This window comes from Bubalus kerabau, chromosome 4 (genome assembly GCF_029407905.1).
Source record: "Bubalus kerabau isolate K-KA32 ecotype Philippines breed swamp buffalo chromosome 4, PCC_UOA_SB_1v2, whole genome shotgun sequence".
NCBI classification, from domain to species: Eukaryota; Metazoa; Chordata; class Mammalia; order Artiodactyla; family Bovidae; genus Bubalus; species Bubalus kerabau.
Genome location: NC_073627.1, coordinates 100,989,266 through 101,004,789, shown reverse-complemented (window position 1 = coordinate 101,004,789; position 15,524 = coordinate 100,989,266).

The following is a 15,524-nucleotide window of genomic DNA, read 5'->3' as shown; positions in this document are numbered from 1 at the left end:
AGTTATTTCTGAGATCAATGTGTTCCGATGACACCAACTTTGCTCTTCCTGCCTTAGAGACATTGAATATACTGAGTGCCCTGTGTAGCAAGCTTCTCTTAATCATTATGATCTCTGTCTAGATGTCATTTCCTCATACAAACTTTGTATGAATTTGCTCACTTAAAATTAGGGACCCTTGCTTTAATATCTCATGTTGTTATTCATAGTATAACCAGAGTATGCAATTATCGATCATTTTATAAATGTTTGAGTGATATACCTCTCCAACTACAAAGCAAACTCATCAAGGCACTAACATATCTCAGTGTTGTTCATCTTTATCTTAACAGAGCCCAACACAGTATTTGACAGAAAACAGGCACTCAATAAGCATAGAATGATTCGATATTAGACTATTATGATTAGATGATTAACTTTTTAGCATACAGGATAAATAATGCAATTTTAACCTTATTTTATGCCTAATTTTACAAATATGTTTAGAACTATAGTAAAAAAAATTCCTTTAGGCAACACAAAATATAGTTTTTAAGGAATTTTTGCATTTGGATGACATAATCAGAAGTTGTCAAATCACAAATCATGCCTACTTTTAGTCAGAGACTGCTAGTCGAGATGTACTCCATCTAAAACAATCATAAGGCAATTTGCTTATAGTATTAAGATGATTAGCAAGAAAACATAACCTAGTTACTCTGTAATAGCAAGATGCATTATAAAGATGGCACACAACTAAACTGAACTAGAATTAATCAATGATAAATACAGAGGTAAGGATACATTTTGTTATTTTGGAAATTTTATGGGACTGCATCGAACTGCTAATTCATATTCACTTTAGACTATAATGACTTAACTTTTACAGAGAGCCCTCTGTAGCAAGTTCCTCTTAATCATTTATACCAATTCACTGTAGTTTCTGTTCTTTATTTACAAAATTGCTCACTTTGAATCTTATGCTTATCATTTTTCCTTTGAAAACTATGTTGATTAAATCTTACATTTGATTGAACACTAATTTGTCTCAATTGTTAATGCATTAAGAAATAAGGTTTGCTAAAAATACAATTTATATCTAGCTATAAGATTGTATTAGGCTAGTCATGAGCTTATCAGTATCATGGAGAAACTGTTGTCATGGGTCCAGTAGACTACATTCATTTGTAAGAGATATGTCCCCAAAACTTTCCTAAATCCCTAATTTGTGTGAATACCAGAAAAGTTTATCAATAGGATCCTGTTTTCCTATTTCTATATATTAATTTATACTATTAATAATAGTAAAAAGAAAGATGAGATAGTCTATCATATGGATTGGAACTGAGATTTTTAAAGGCAATGGAAGAGTGGAAAGCTGGAAGTATATACTCATGCATACTTAGCACAGAGTACTTGGTAGAATTCCAAAGTAAATCACAGATATAAGAATCATTCACATGGTCTCAGATGGAAAGTGAGAATGTTGTTGTCAACGATAGCACAAGCAAAGGAACAAACATGAGCTACTTCATTGCCCTTGTTTGTCGATCATCTACTAAATGGAAAATTCAATTTTTTTTTTTACTTGAAGATTTAGTTTACTTTTCTACAAGAAATGTTTGTAAAAACATTTTAAAAAAACAGATAGTACAAACAGTCTTATAGAAATCACATTGGGGTCCATTTTTTTCCACTCCCCAGATGGGCTCAGAGAGCCAACCCCTTTCAATTCTTTTATCTACTATTTCCATGTCTTAAAACTAATGCAATTTGATTATTCAATACATAGTTAATGTTTCTAATTTTCTAGGCTCTGTTTTAGGCACTTGGGACAAATCAGCAAACAAAGAAGACATCTGCTCTCATGAAGCTTGTAATTTAAAGGGGAGGGGCATAAAGAATAGATCTGATAAATTAATAGATTACTGTCAGTAATGCATTCAGTTCAATAGAAAATAATTGCTATGGGAAAAGAAAAAGAATAGGGCAAGATGGGTAGAGAGTACTGGAGGAAAAAGTCATGCACAATTTTGAATAAAGTGATTTGGGTAACCTCTCAAAGAATATGACATTTGATCAAAGACTTGATGGTGAGGGAGTTGCCATAAGGATATTTCCTTAGAGTTCCTATACTCTATGGTACTTCTATTCTCTGTTTTTCCTGTTTTAGATTTTCCTGAAATATCTGTTCATCTTTGAAGATTCATTCAGATATAATACTAAGGGACTTAAAGCATTTCATATGTTCTGTGTCGCATGGGTAGAGCTTGTTGATTGGTAGAATTCATTTTAGAGTGATAAAACAGCAAATCATTATTTCTATGGGAAAGCCCCAAATATTAGTATCTTCCTTATTTTCTTATGGTAGGTCAGATTCTCTAGAGAAAAAAACCTATCTATATGCATAGTTTCTGGCCTTGGAGCATAAGTATGGCTGTTGGCCTTCAAATGGACGAGGGAATAGAGTGGAGGGTCTTACTGTTCAATTACAGAATCTTTATCCTTCAATATCCCGGTGTTTTGCATTCAGGAATTTTCTCAATAATTTCTCCATTAGAGAAGGAGACAATCTACCAGCTCTTGTAGATCTGGGTCAAGATAGTCACAGGCTACCTAGGACAGGACTGTGTATCCTGAGTCTAAGGGTACCTTCAATAGGTCTGTCCACTAGTTCTCTTATTTTCAAGCCCATTCTTTACTCTCACCTTCCAAGTTCCCTGGTTCTTAAATTCCTGTCTTTCTGGGAATCTGCTGGAAAACCACCTTGCTTCCATCTTTACCCTTTCTTTCTGCACACTTTGCCATTTTCTGTTTCACCAATTCAGTTATATTTCAGACTAAGTTCCATCTTCCAAAACTGTGTTTATATCTTGTCCAGTTGCAATTTCATTTTCTATTCTGTCATTACAGATATTTACATTTTAATTATTTTTTAAAAATAATATAGGTAGAGTTCCCTGAGGGAAAGCAACTTATATGAAGTCGAAAGACTATGTTTAACCGGAAGTCAGTAAAATTTAATTAAATATTTATCTGGACTCTATTTAGGGAGAGGAGTTGTGCAAGATGTTATTGGGAATATACCAATTTGGAGAAGGAAATGGCAATCCACTCCAGTACTATTGCCTGGAAAATACCATGGACAGAGGAGCCTGGTAGGCTATAGTCCCTGGGGTCGCAAAGAGTCAGACACGACTGAGCAACTTCCCTTCACTCACTCTAGGGCTACAAAGTTCCAAAGGTTTCTGTAGGGGAAAGGTATAATTTCATGCAACTCTAACTCAAACCATATTGATAAATATCATATACTGAATTGAACAGTGTGCTCCAAAATGCATGTCTACCAAGATCTCCAGAACATAGCCTTATTTGGAAATAGGTCTTTGCAACTGTAATCAAGTTAAGATGAGGTTATTGTGGATTAGGATCCAGTGACTGGTGTCTATAAAGAGAAAGGAGAGGGACATTTGGATACAGAGACACAGAGGAGACATGGTGGGGGAAAGGCTGTGTGTGACAAAGTCAGAGACTGAAGAGAGGCAGTTGCAAAATAAGGAACTCCTGGGGCCACCACTAGAAGCTGGAAGAAGCATGGAATGAGTCTTCTCTAGAGGAGACAAGGCCCTACTGAGACCCTGATTTCATATTTTTGGCTTTCAGAATTTGAGAGAATACATTTCCATTGTTTTAGGCCATCCAGTTTGTGGTATTTCATTATGGCAATTTTTGGAAACTGAAACATGTCATAACACCAGTACAAAGGGTAATAGGAGAATATAAACAGAGCCCAGGCTTACCACACGTAACATAGGACAGACAAATACTGAATTTACCTTTGGTCAAGTGGAAATTGTAAATGTGAAAATGAGTTTGACATTATTAAATTATATGGCATCAGCTTTTGATTATTTAAGAACTGATTTTTCAGTGATAATTGCTAAAATGAAAAATTTACCACATGTACTTATTTGCATTTTAAAATCACATCTTTTCTCAAAAATAGTCACTAATACCTTCTGAATGTATTTGAGAAAATAAAAGCACACACATTTAACATCATGTAATCATTACATCTGAAAGAAAGTTGAATGCAATTAAAAGGCATTCTTGGCTCATGAATTTCTTTTCTATCAATCACCATACCCTCATTATATTTACGATGGCTTTCTAACTTCATTAACATTGAAAGTAACTTTTAAATAAATATTCTATTTCATTATTATAATTCAAATTGTTTCTGAGATCATTTCAGCTGAAGCAAGAGTAATAGTTTTTGGCGTATTATTTGAATGTTTTGGAAGTGGAACTAATACAATTATGTAAAGTTTAAAAATAAAATAAAATTTAAAAAAAATTGAAGTCTAGAAAGAGAAATCTTGTTTGACAAATTCTAAAGACATATGCAAAAAATGAGAAGTGCTAGTGATATAAGATTCAAGTTGCTAACATTTGTTCAGGGATTGCATATAATTAACAACCCATTATTATAGAATTGATGCTCCTGAGACATTTCCAGTAAGCTGTGCAATCTAATTTTTAAAAGCTAACCAATATCTTTAGAAAAGCTAAACTGGAGAAACCAGCTATGGTTGCAAGCACATGGCAGTTATCTGAAAATTGTTTGGATAGACAGGAAAAAGACTTCATTCATCATTTGTAAGATCAAACATTTCTGCTTGAGCAACTGACAATATATAATAAAAGAGTTTGGTTCAGTTTCTCTTTTGAAGGCCAAACACGCACTGGTGATTTTTTTTTTCCCCCAACCTTAGAAAGCGAAGAGTCTTTATTTTCTTCTAAAATCCTACAGTCTCATCCAAAACTAAATTGTAGCTTGCCTCCAGGCTTATACCTCCTCCTGTATTCCCTTTATTGATAAACTGAAGCATGCAATTGCCAAGATAGAAAACTGAGTCTTCCTAAGCTGTTATTCAGCCCTAAGATCCAATCAGTTGCTGAATTTTAAACCACTAATCTCATGCCTTTGCCTTTTCTCTATTCTCTCCACTGCTGCTCTAGGTAGGATCCCATTACTTCTTGAGTAAATTACCCAGTGGTCTCCTGAGTGGTTTCTCCTAGACAATTCTCTATACCATTGCAAGAGTGGTCATTTTGAATTACAAATCTGGTCAAGTTAAGCCTTGCTTAAAATCCATCAATGCTCCCTGCAACTTTCAGAATAAAATTCACACTCCTTAGCTTAGCACAGAAAGCCCTTTATAATCTATCATGTTAATAGTTCAGCATCACTTCTCAAGACATCATCACACTGTTTGCTCTGGTTGCACTAAACCATCAGATCAAAACCTTGGGGGACATTCTGTTCAACTTCACCATGGCTTTGCCCCATTCTCTTCTTAAAGTGTGACTAATCCTTTCCATTATTTACCATAAACTAATAACACATTATCTTAGTAGCTCAGACGGTAAAGCATCCGCCTGCAATGCAGGAGACCTGGGTTCAATCCCTGGGTGGGGAAGATCCCCTGGAGAAGGAAATGGTAACCCACTCCAGTATTCTTGCCTGGAGAATTCTGTGGACAGAGGAGCCTGGCGGGTCACAGTTCATGGGGTTTCAAAAAGTCGGACACGACTAAGCGACAAAACACACATGCACATACCCGTCTCCATTATTTACTGTAAACTAACAACACATTATCTTACAAAACCCCTTTCAAATGCCATCTCCTTGGTGGGTTTATCAACTATCAAGTTTTTGTATAGCCAGGTAACCAGCTTAATATTTTAACTTTCAGCCTGGAAACAAATAAAGAAACTAGGGAATTTATAAGCATGGTGTGGATGTATGCTTAGTGGCTCAGTCGTATCTGAGTCTTTGTGACCTCATGGACTGTAGCCCCCCAGGCTCCTCTGTCCATGAGATTTCCCAGGCAAGAATACCGGAATGGGTAAACATTTCCTTCTTCAGGGGACCTTCCCAATCCAGGACTCAAACTTGGGTCTCCTACATAGCAGACAGATTCTTTACCAACTGAACCACCAGGGAAGCCCCCAAATTATGGTATTTTTAAGTAAATTTTACTGTATGTGATCTAATTTGTGTTGGACTATATTTAACACAATTCCTAATGCATAGTATTAATAGCTAAGAATAAAGTTTAAGTGCATGGTCTCTGAAACACAGTCATCCTTTGTTCAAATACTGGTACTACCATTTTCTAGCTATGTGATTTGGGCACATACTCCTCTAAGCATCAAATTGTGACTGAATACTACTACTGACTGGTGGTACAGTGCTCTTATTATTTTTAGAGCATTCACAATTTCATCATGCAATACTAGAACAATATTTTAAAAAGAATCGATTTATATATACTTAAAATCGGTCTAGATCCTAAATGAAGTGAATGGTAAAAATATTGTTGTACTATGTTAATACCTGTTACAATAATCTTTGCATCCAAAGATTAATACTAGCCAAATATTAATACTAATAGGACTCAGCACCACCTGATGTTATGTTGCTTATTGAAGCACTATTTCTTGAGAACAAATCCCTGGAAAGAGAAGCAAGAAGTGGACTTTGTGGTGAGATTTTCTTTTTGTAGTTCAGCTCAGTTGCACAGTAATGTCCAGCTGTTTGTGACTCAATGGTCTGCAGCAATGCCAGGCTTTCCTGTCCATCACCAACTTCTGGAGCTTGCTCAAACTCATAGTGGTGCCATCCAACCATCTTATCCTCTGTCATCCCCTATTCCTCCTGCTTTCAGTCTTTCCCAGTATCAGGGTCTTTTCTAACGAGTCAGTTCTTTGAATCAGGTGGCCAAATTTCTTTTAGTAATTCCTCACCTGTTCTTACTAGGAATAGAGCCAATCTACTTTGGACTGGTATTTGCTAACTAGGGTTGTTATTTACTGCCTTAGCTTTATCAGCAGAAAGAATTCAAATAATGAAATGAGAGTAGTTATATCTTCTATTTAACTGTACATGATTAAAATACATATATAATTAGAAGTTTGTTTTTGTAGATTAAAGAGTTATTAAAATGGATATTTTGATACAATTTAAAACATAATTTATTCTACAGAAGAAATAATATTTTTGTGTTGAATTTTCATCACATGAATTTATTTCAACTGTAGTATTCTCAAACACTGTGAAACATGCTGGGTTAATTAGTATTAGAGAACAAAAATATCATTACATGTTATTTAAAGTAGAATCTTCAAACTATTTTGGTGTGATTCATGTTCCAGCACATTTTCCAGAAATATTTAATAGTGCTACATGGTATAAGAGACATGAGTTAAGCTGAATCATGAAATAAGTTACTTATTTTACTTCTCAGCCTTTAGTCTAAGAAAGAAGTCAAGAGAAAGAAATATTAATTTATTTGAAAGTCTTCATTCTTTTATTTAATGAAAAATATTATTTTCACATGAAGTTCTTGCTTTGGAGATATGGCTCTAGGACAACCTTGTGTGCTTGTGTCTGACCTATAATTCTCTATCCCTGCTGTATTTTTTTTTTTTTTTCCCTGTTTCCTCCAACCTCCAACCCAACATAAACACTTTATTTTCCTAAATGGTGTAAATGAACTCTTAAAAATGTGCTTTAAATGGATCAAAAAAACTTATAGCAGAATATCAGCTTTCAAGAGAATGTCACAAATCAATATTAGGTGGTAGAAATAAAGCAAAAGCTATCCAGCTGCTAGAATTATCTATTTTACCTTACCTCATAGGTACATCCATATCCGTGCCTCTAAAGTCTTACTTTCAGGTCTGATACTCTTCCTTGACCTAACTTTAATCTGGCTCTCCTGAGCCCCTAATTGGACAAGGTCTGACTTGAGCTTCCCTTTCTGTACCTAAAGAATTCAGTTTACACAAGAATACTTGAGTCAGCTTAGTGAACATTTCCTACCCTTAATATTTGCCCATTTTAGAGATCTATTAATAATTTGAATTCCTTACCCACCACCTTCAAAGTCTATCACCCTAGCCTGTCTTCAACAACAAATCTAATGAGCATACACAGCAAGAATCTCCCTTACCTTGCTATTTCCTCTTAGTAATTTTTCATCCTCTGACCTCCACCTGTTCCTTAATTATAAATCCCTACTTGTCCTCACTGGGGTTGGAGTTTAGTCCCCTTTCTTTCCCTGAGTACAAACCCCAATGTAGTAGCTCCCTTGAATAAAGTCACTGTCTTTAACAGGAATCATGAATAATTTTTCTCTTCAACAAGTCCTCAGACCAAGTATTTCCTCTTTCCTGGTCTCACAGAACCAGGACATATTGCTCTGAGGCTACAGAATTACAGAAAACTCCCCCTTAGCACATCAAAGAGGGTCTCTGAAAAAATACTATTGCACCACAGAGTAGAATCTTTGATACTTTATACTGTCTATGCTGTCTCATAAATTTTTTACATAGAATCTTTGAAGACAAAACATGGCACAGATTTATTCAGTTCATCTACTCTCTCCTCTGTACTGCCATTATCTTACAGCGTGAGTGATAAAAAATATTGATCAAATGGATTTTAGTAGTTTATTTGTAAAAAGTAGAAAATTCCAACTTATTCTTTTTCTCCATCTGGGAATAGAAGTTTCTATTCCCAATTCAGCTCAACTTGAATATAGAATAATTTAAATAGATTACTGTCTTCCCAAGGTGGATCATGGGTTTCCCCCTTAGAATGGTGTGAAGATTTTTTTTCCCCCCACCTAGGATTTAGAATCATGTTATAGGAGTTGGATGCTTATCTGAAAACTTTCTCGACTACCCCAACATTCTGTAAATTGGTTGGGGAAATAAAATATTATCCTTAAAAGAAACTCTCATTCAGGATTCCCTGTGGGTCTCATTTATTCCAAACTGGATATGTCAAGGCAGCAACCTCATATAGGTGGTTGCTGCTTTGGTTCTGCGGCTGTTTGTGCAGTGGTGCTTAAAGAAAGAGTAGGAGGACAGAAAGCATTTGTGGATTTAATGACCAAGCATGGTGGGGCATGCCATAGAGAGGGCAGCTTGCAAAGTAGCCTGCCTGCACACAGAGGCACACTTTGCAGCACTGAGTTCTTATCTCGTTTCCACACCTGTCCTATCACTAAGTCTCACATTCTCAGCCTGAGGCCTTGTCTGTCACTTCTCTCCTTGCTTCTTAACCTTTCTCCCATCACTGGCCTATATTATCTGCAAGTGAAATGTGCTGAAGGTAACTGATACTCTGTGGGCCAACTTCCTCTAAAAGAAATCAGCACACCTGATTTGACAGCCATGTTTTTAAAAAAAAAGGCAGACAAAAAAATGCTCTAATTTGTAGTCTATTTAATGAATAGTTATTGCATGCCTACTATGTGTTAAAGCACTTTCACATACGGTATCATTTTTAACATTGAGTGGTAGATCTATGCTTGGTGTGTAAATGTATATGCTTTTGATTACTATTTACTCCAAGGGAGGAAATAATTAGTAACCACGGTAAACAAACATTACTACCAGGATTCAAACTCTTCTCTATTTGAGTCAAAGTTTGCACAGGTACAATAAGAAAAGGCAGATGTCAGTATGTAATTACTAGTATTTATGGCACATTTTAGTTACTTTCATTAAATGGTTCAAAAAAGCACTATGAAGTAGATATTTTCATTTCCAGTTCCAAAGAGAAACTAAAGGTTCACATAAAGTAAATAACTTGAGTGAAGTCACAAAGTCAGAAAGTGGTTGAATAGGCACTTAATCCACACCAAGTGCTTAATAGGCAGGCTATGTTGCTATGTAACAAGAGATGTTCAGAACTTCAGGAGAGGTCTTACTATTATGTACAGCTATCATCAAACTAAAATAAACACCAAGAGTTAAACTGGACAAGGTCACCAAAAAACTTCAGACACAAGGCAAATTGCTCCAGTGTCTTTCTATTTATTAGTTTGGGTAACTCTCTAATCCTGAATTACATTAACAAAATACTCCCCAAAACTTTATTGCAGAGAAAATAAGTAAAGGTTATTATCATTTTACCTAAGAAGAAAAAAGCTCCTTTCTTGCATGTGATTTTCTAAACTTACCCCATAATTAGCTGTTAAAATGAGATTAAAAACTCCTATCTCTGACAACCAAATCATTCCTTAATCTAAGCTGAAATCATTATAGAAATTTAAGGCGTGGAGATCCACCATTGTTTTAAATAGAATAAAGGAATCAAAAACCTCATTATCCATTTGAAAAATCACTGAAACCAATTGACCTGTACTTTTCAAGCAATTGTGTTCATTGCCTGTATCCTTAGTAGGTAAAAATAGAATATGTAAAGCAATTAATTAAACTACAATCAGTAAACAATAATCCTAACCTTGCACATTAACCTTTTATCCCAGTATCAATAAGTTTAAGAGGAATTATGAATTGCAGATAAATGTAGTCAAATATATTGCAATTTTAATTTGCTAGCTCTGTCTTTTCTCAACAAAGGAAGTATACATGTGATACCCTGAAAATGTGTTTCCTAATTAAACATTCATTTTGTTTAAATAGTACCTTATGTTGCAAACATTACATTTGACTCCATTTGAATCAAAAGATTCAATTTTATCCTTAAAAAAGCTGAATAAAATATGAAGGACCATCTTTACTACACCCATTTAAAAATTGTAGAAACTGAGGATAAGAGAGTTCTTTTGTATAAATAATCAAGCGAGAAAGTTAAAGCATTTCAGGTTGCAACTCAAATCTAATTCCCAAACCATGGTCTATCAATGTGAATTAAATCAAGAAAATTCCAAATTAGAGAGGCTTTTAGAAGTTGCTTACTCAACACAGATGTTGGTTTCTATACTGTAAATGAGAAAATAAAAAAGAAAGAAGGTCCTTTCAATGTATGGAAGTGTATATAGAAATCTCAGTTTGAGTACTTGGGGATGAGGGTGGAGCAAATTTAGAAGAAAACTCTTCTGGGAGGTTATACAATTGATTGTACCTGTAAAACAGATCTTGTACTTGGAAAGAAAGCATTAGTATATGGAGCAGGTACAGAACAGGAAATCTGATCTCTGATTTTTCCCTCTGAAAGGAGGAGAGACTGCAGGATCAGTTTGCAATCTAGCCTTCTAGCTAGCTGCTTCTGCCTTAAGTTATATTCGGGAGAATCCTACACCTAGCTACTTAACGTATAATGCAGTCTTCTCATTTCTCTTAAGGATAGTGATGGTAAGTACTTATGGGATGTACCAATCACAAAATGAATGTTTTGCTAGGCCTAGGGTACATTTAGATTACTTATCTCTGAAAGATCCTTCAATAAAAATCCACTCAAACTGGCGGGTCAATGCATGGAGAAGAATAACAATGGAATTTCAGTTGTTTGCTGTGCTGTGCTGTGCTAAGTCACTTCAGTCGTGTCTGACTCTGCGACTCCATGGACTGTGGCCCTCCAGGCTGCTCTGTTCATGGAATTCTCGAGGCATGAATACTGGAGTGGTTTGCCATTTCCTTCTAGATTACTTATCTCTGAAAGGTCCTTCAATAAAAATCCACTCAAACTGGTGGGTCAATGCATGGAGAAGAACACCAATAGAATTTCAGTTGTTTGTTAACTTCAAATGGTGTCTATGACAGCTTTTGAATGATTATCTATTTAATCCAAATTTTGTTAAGATTTTATGTGTTGACATTTTTTATGTGTGCAGGTACCTCAAAACATGCATGTGTGTAAACAGGGCACCTCTCAGTGTCTCTCCATAAATGTTTTCTACATATTCAGTATATTCGGATGTTCAAACTCTAGACATCTTTTAAAGAAGTTATTTTACTCTATGAACTAAGAGGAAACCAGTTTATTTCTCAATAATATTTCCTAGCTATTGTCATTGCTAGCATAATTTTCACCATTATTTGTTTGTTTGAAGGTAGGGAAGATATTGGCATGTGCATTATTAAGATAGTCTGAATATGGTAATTTTCATAATGAGATTTATTATAAATGTCTCCTGGAATAAAAAAGAAGACTGTTCTATTTTAAAGCATTGAAATGGCTATAGGATAGTTAGAATATTCCATTATTTTTAATGGAACAAAATTTGTATTCTGTTCATTAGAATGTTAAATGAGTTAAAGAAACAGGTTCTGTTCTTACATCACTCATGTAATGAGGTAGTATATAAAAAATTCAGTTTTGTGGTGTCAAACACATGACTGGAATTTAAATGAATATAAATTAATAGCAAATACCCCATCAAAGAATGCAGGTGGTTCTTTTTTTGTTTTTTTCCCTTCTGTTTTCGGTAGTTCATGATTTCATGGCACACATCCCAGCTTAACAAAATTTTATCAAGAGAATGTAAAACTGCAAATAACATTTGAGCAATTTAAAAGGCTTCTTATTTTTCCCTCACTTCTCTCATGCCCTGTGAGGTGCTTTGTTTGTGGTAGAAATATAATGAATGCCTGTTCAATTAGCCCAAAATAACTTAAGATGCAATGGGATTGAGTTACAATGTGACTGAACAATTTGTCCATAAACTCTTAACCAGTGTCAAATGAATGGATTGCATTTTCATTCTCTAATTTACCAAACTGAATCTAAAATATCTCTAGGGCAATTTACTGTGTTTTATTTATTTATTTTTAAATATGTTTGAAATAACTGGCGACATACAGTAATCACAAAGGACCACGACAATCTTCCGTTTTGTTTCTTCAGTTCTCTAGACACCAATAGTATTTATTATGGTAATTTAGTTTGTCAATTTCAACTTCCCGATCTTTCCTTTCTGCTCATTCCAGCTCCACGTAAAATCTTACCACTAAATATTTGTAATACAACCCATATAGAGTTTATTTATCTTTACTTGTAAATTATAGAAAAACCAGATAAATTTGACTTTTAGAAAGTTGTTGATCTTAAACAAGTTTCCCTACAGTAAACATGATTTTTTCCCATTTTTTCCCCTTTGTATTGCTTTTTGGTAGTAAATGACATAGAAGCTGGACTTCACCAAGCTTGCCTAATTATTAAGATAAGGCTCCTAAAACTTCTTGTACCTTTACCCACAGAATTTTCTGCTTGAGACAAACACTTAAATTAGAATAGAAACTACAATTTATTGAATCTGTTGAATGTGACTATATCACAGTGGTTACATATATATTTCACAGTATCTCTGTGAGGTAGAAATGACTATTCTAGAAATTTAAACTATGTTAATATTTATCTGGTGGCTCAGAGGATAAAGCATCTGCCTGCAGTGCAGGAGACCTGGGTTTGATCCCTGGGTTGGGAAGATTCCCTGGAGAAGGAAATGGCACCCCACTCCAGTATTCTTGCCTGGAGAATCCCATGGATAGAGGAGCCTGGCAGGCTACAGTCCACGGGGTCGCAAAGAGTTGGACATGACTGAGCAACTTCACTTTCACTTTCAAATACTTACCTAGAATCACTAAATTATAAAGCAAAAAATAGAAATGGAATTTTAGGAGCTTCCTTATTAGTTCAAAAGTCTGTATTCTTTCTGCCACGCATGTGTCGTAAGTTGCTTCAGTCCTGTCTGACTCTTTGTGAGCCTGTGGCCCCTAGCCCATCAGGCTCCTCTGACCTTGGGACTCTCCTCCAGGCATAAATACAGGAGTGGATTGCCATGCCATCCTTAGGAGATCCTTAGGAGATCTTTCCACCTACAGATCCAACCTGTATCTCTTACCTTTCCTGCATTGGCAGGCAGCTTACTAGTGCTACCTGGGATGCCCTCTTTCTATAACACCATATTATAACTTGAAAGTTTTGAAGTAAGGTTGAATGGAAACCTAGTCTGATGAAATCCATTCTTTTGTCAGTATACTTACGATTCTCCAAACATATTGAGTTTAACTAATAAGTAATACTACATATTGGAGAAGGCAATGGCACCCACTCCAGTACTCTTGCCTGGAAAATCCCATGGACGGAGGAGCCTGGTAGGCTGCAGTCCATGGGGTTGCTAAGAGTCGGACATGACTGAGTGACTTCACTTTCACTTTTCACTTTCATGCATTGGAGAAGGAAATGGCAACCCACTCCAGTGTTCTTGCCTGGAGAATTCCAGGGACGGAGGAGTCTGGTGGGCTGCCGTCTATGGGGTCACACAGAGTCGGACACGACTAAAGTGACTTAGCAATACTACGTATATATTTCTCTTCCACTTTTTTGTAGTCATAAACATATTTATTACTGTCGAATGTTGCTTCCTAGTCCTTAAATGTCTAAAAGACAAGAGAAAGAAAAGAAACTCAAAGGGTAACCTGAACCTGGGGTGGAATCCTTATGTTATGAATAACATGAAAGTTCTTTAAGATAATTTTCTGCACTATATTAATAGTCACCCTTTGCTTGCCACATGTGAGGTACTCAAGGTCACGGAGTCAAAACACACAAAGAGAACTTAAGATGCTGAGAGCCTTTTTTTGTGTGAATTTCTTCAATAAAAATTCTAATTAATTAACATTTATGTATATGTGCCTATGTGAACCTTATGGATATTCTCATAAACAAAATAAGCTCATCAGTATACAGTTTATACCACAAAACTTGATATTTGATGCACACCCCTAAGTCCATAAGTATCCTGAAAAAACTTTACATGTTCACATTTAGGATATGCTTACTTAGAAATAGACATCATATCACTATAGGCACATTTTTGTATGAAATTTTCAGTCTATGAGATTCTAACATGAATAAATTTGGCTCTTACACTTTCTCTCTCCCTCTCTCTTCCTCTCTCTCTGCCTCCTTCTCTTTCTCTCCCTTTCTGTCTCTGATACTCACTGTTTTCACCCTAGTATAACATCTGACAAGCAAACAGTTCACCAAATTGACTGGATTCCAGGTTAGGAATCTTTGAAACTCTGCTACTAGAAAATCTTTTTTAACATAAGTATAACTTCTGAAATAAAATTATCTTCAGGTTAAAATCAAGACTTTGATTAACATGATTAATAGATAAGTTAAACAAGATATTTCTTGACTCAAGTGAAAAACTGAATGAAGTCTACTACTCCCTAGCCTCTAAATGGCACATTGGAAAGCTGTTTCATATTTGTATACTTTGTTGCAAACCTTCAACCAATATTCAAAAAGCAAACATTATACTGAACAAAATGTAGCAGAAACAGCAAATTGGCTACCAAATATGTGCTTTCACTTCCCTATCATAGAGTCATTGCTTGAAAATTATCTTGCATTTATTTTGATCATGCCATAGGTCTTACTAATGGACTGGAAGTGAAATTGGTCTGTGTCACTTTTGATTCAAGTTATTCAAGGATCATAGTGCCTTATTTATACCCTTTCTTTTCCGCTTTCTGTGGGCCAGATGCAGAGAATAATGAAATATTAGGGAAAGGCATAGACATAAGATGAAAGAAGTCTGAATTCGTGATACACTGCATGGAGAAAAGCTTCCTGGAATCATCTGCCTCTTAATTGAGGGAGACATAAACCTCTCTTATGGTAGACCACTAACATTGCAGCAGGTTATATTTTTCAACAGCTAGAGTAACCTAGATAATAGAAGAGAAAAAATGAATCAAGTAAAATGGAA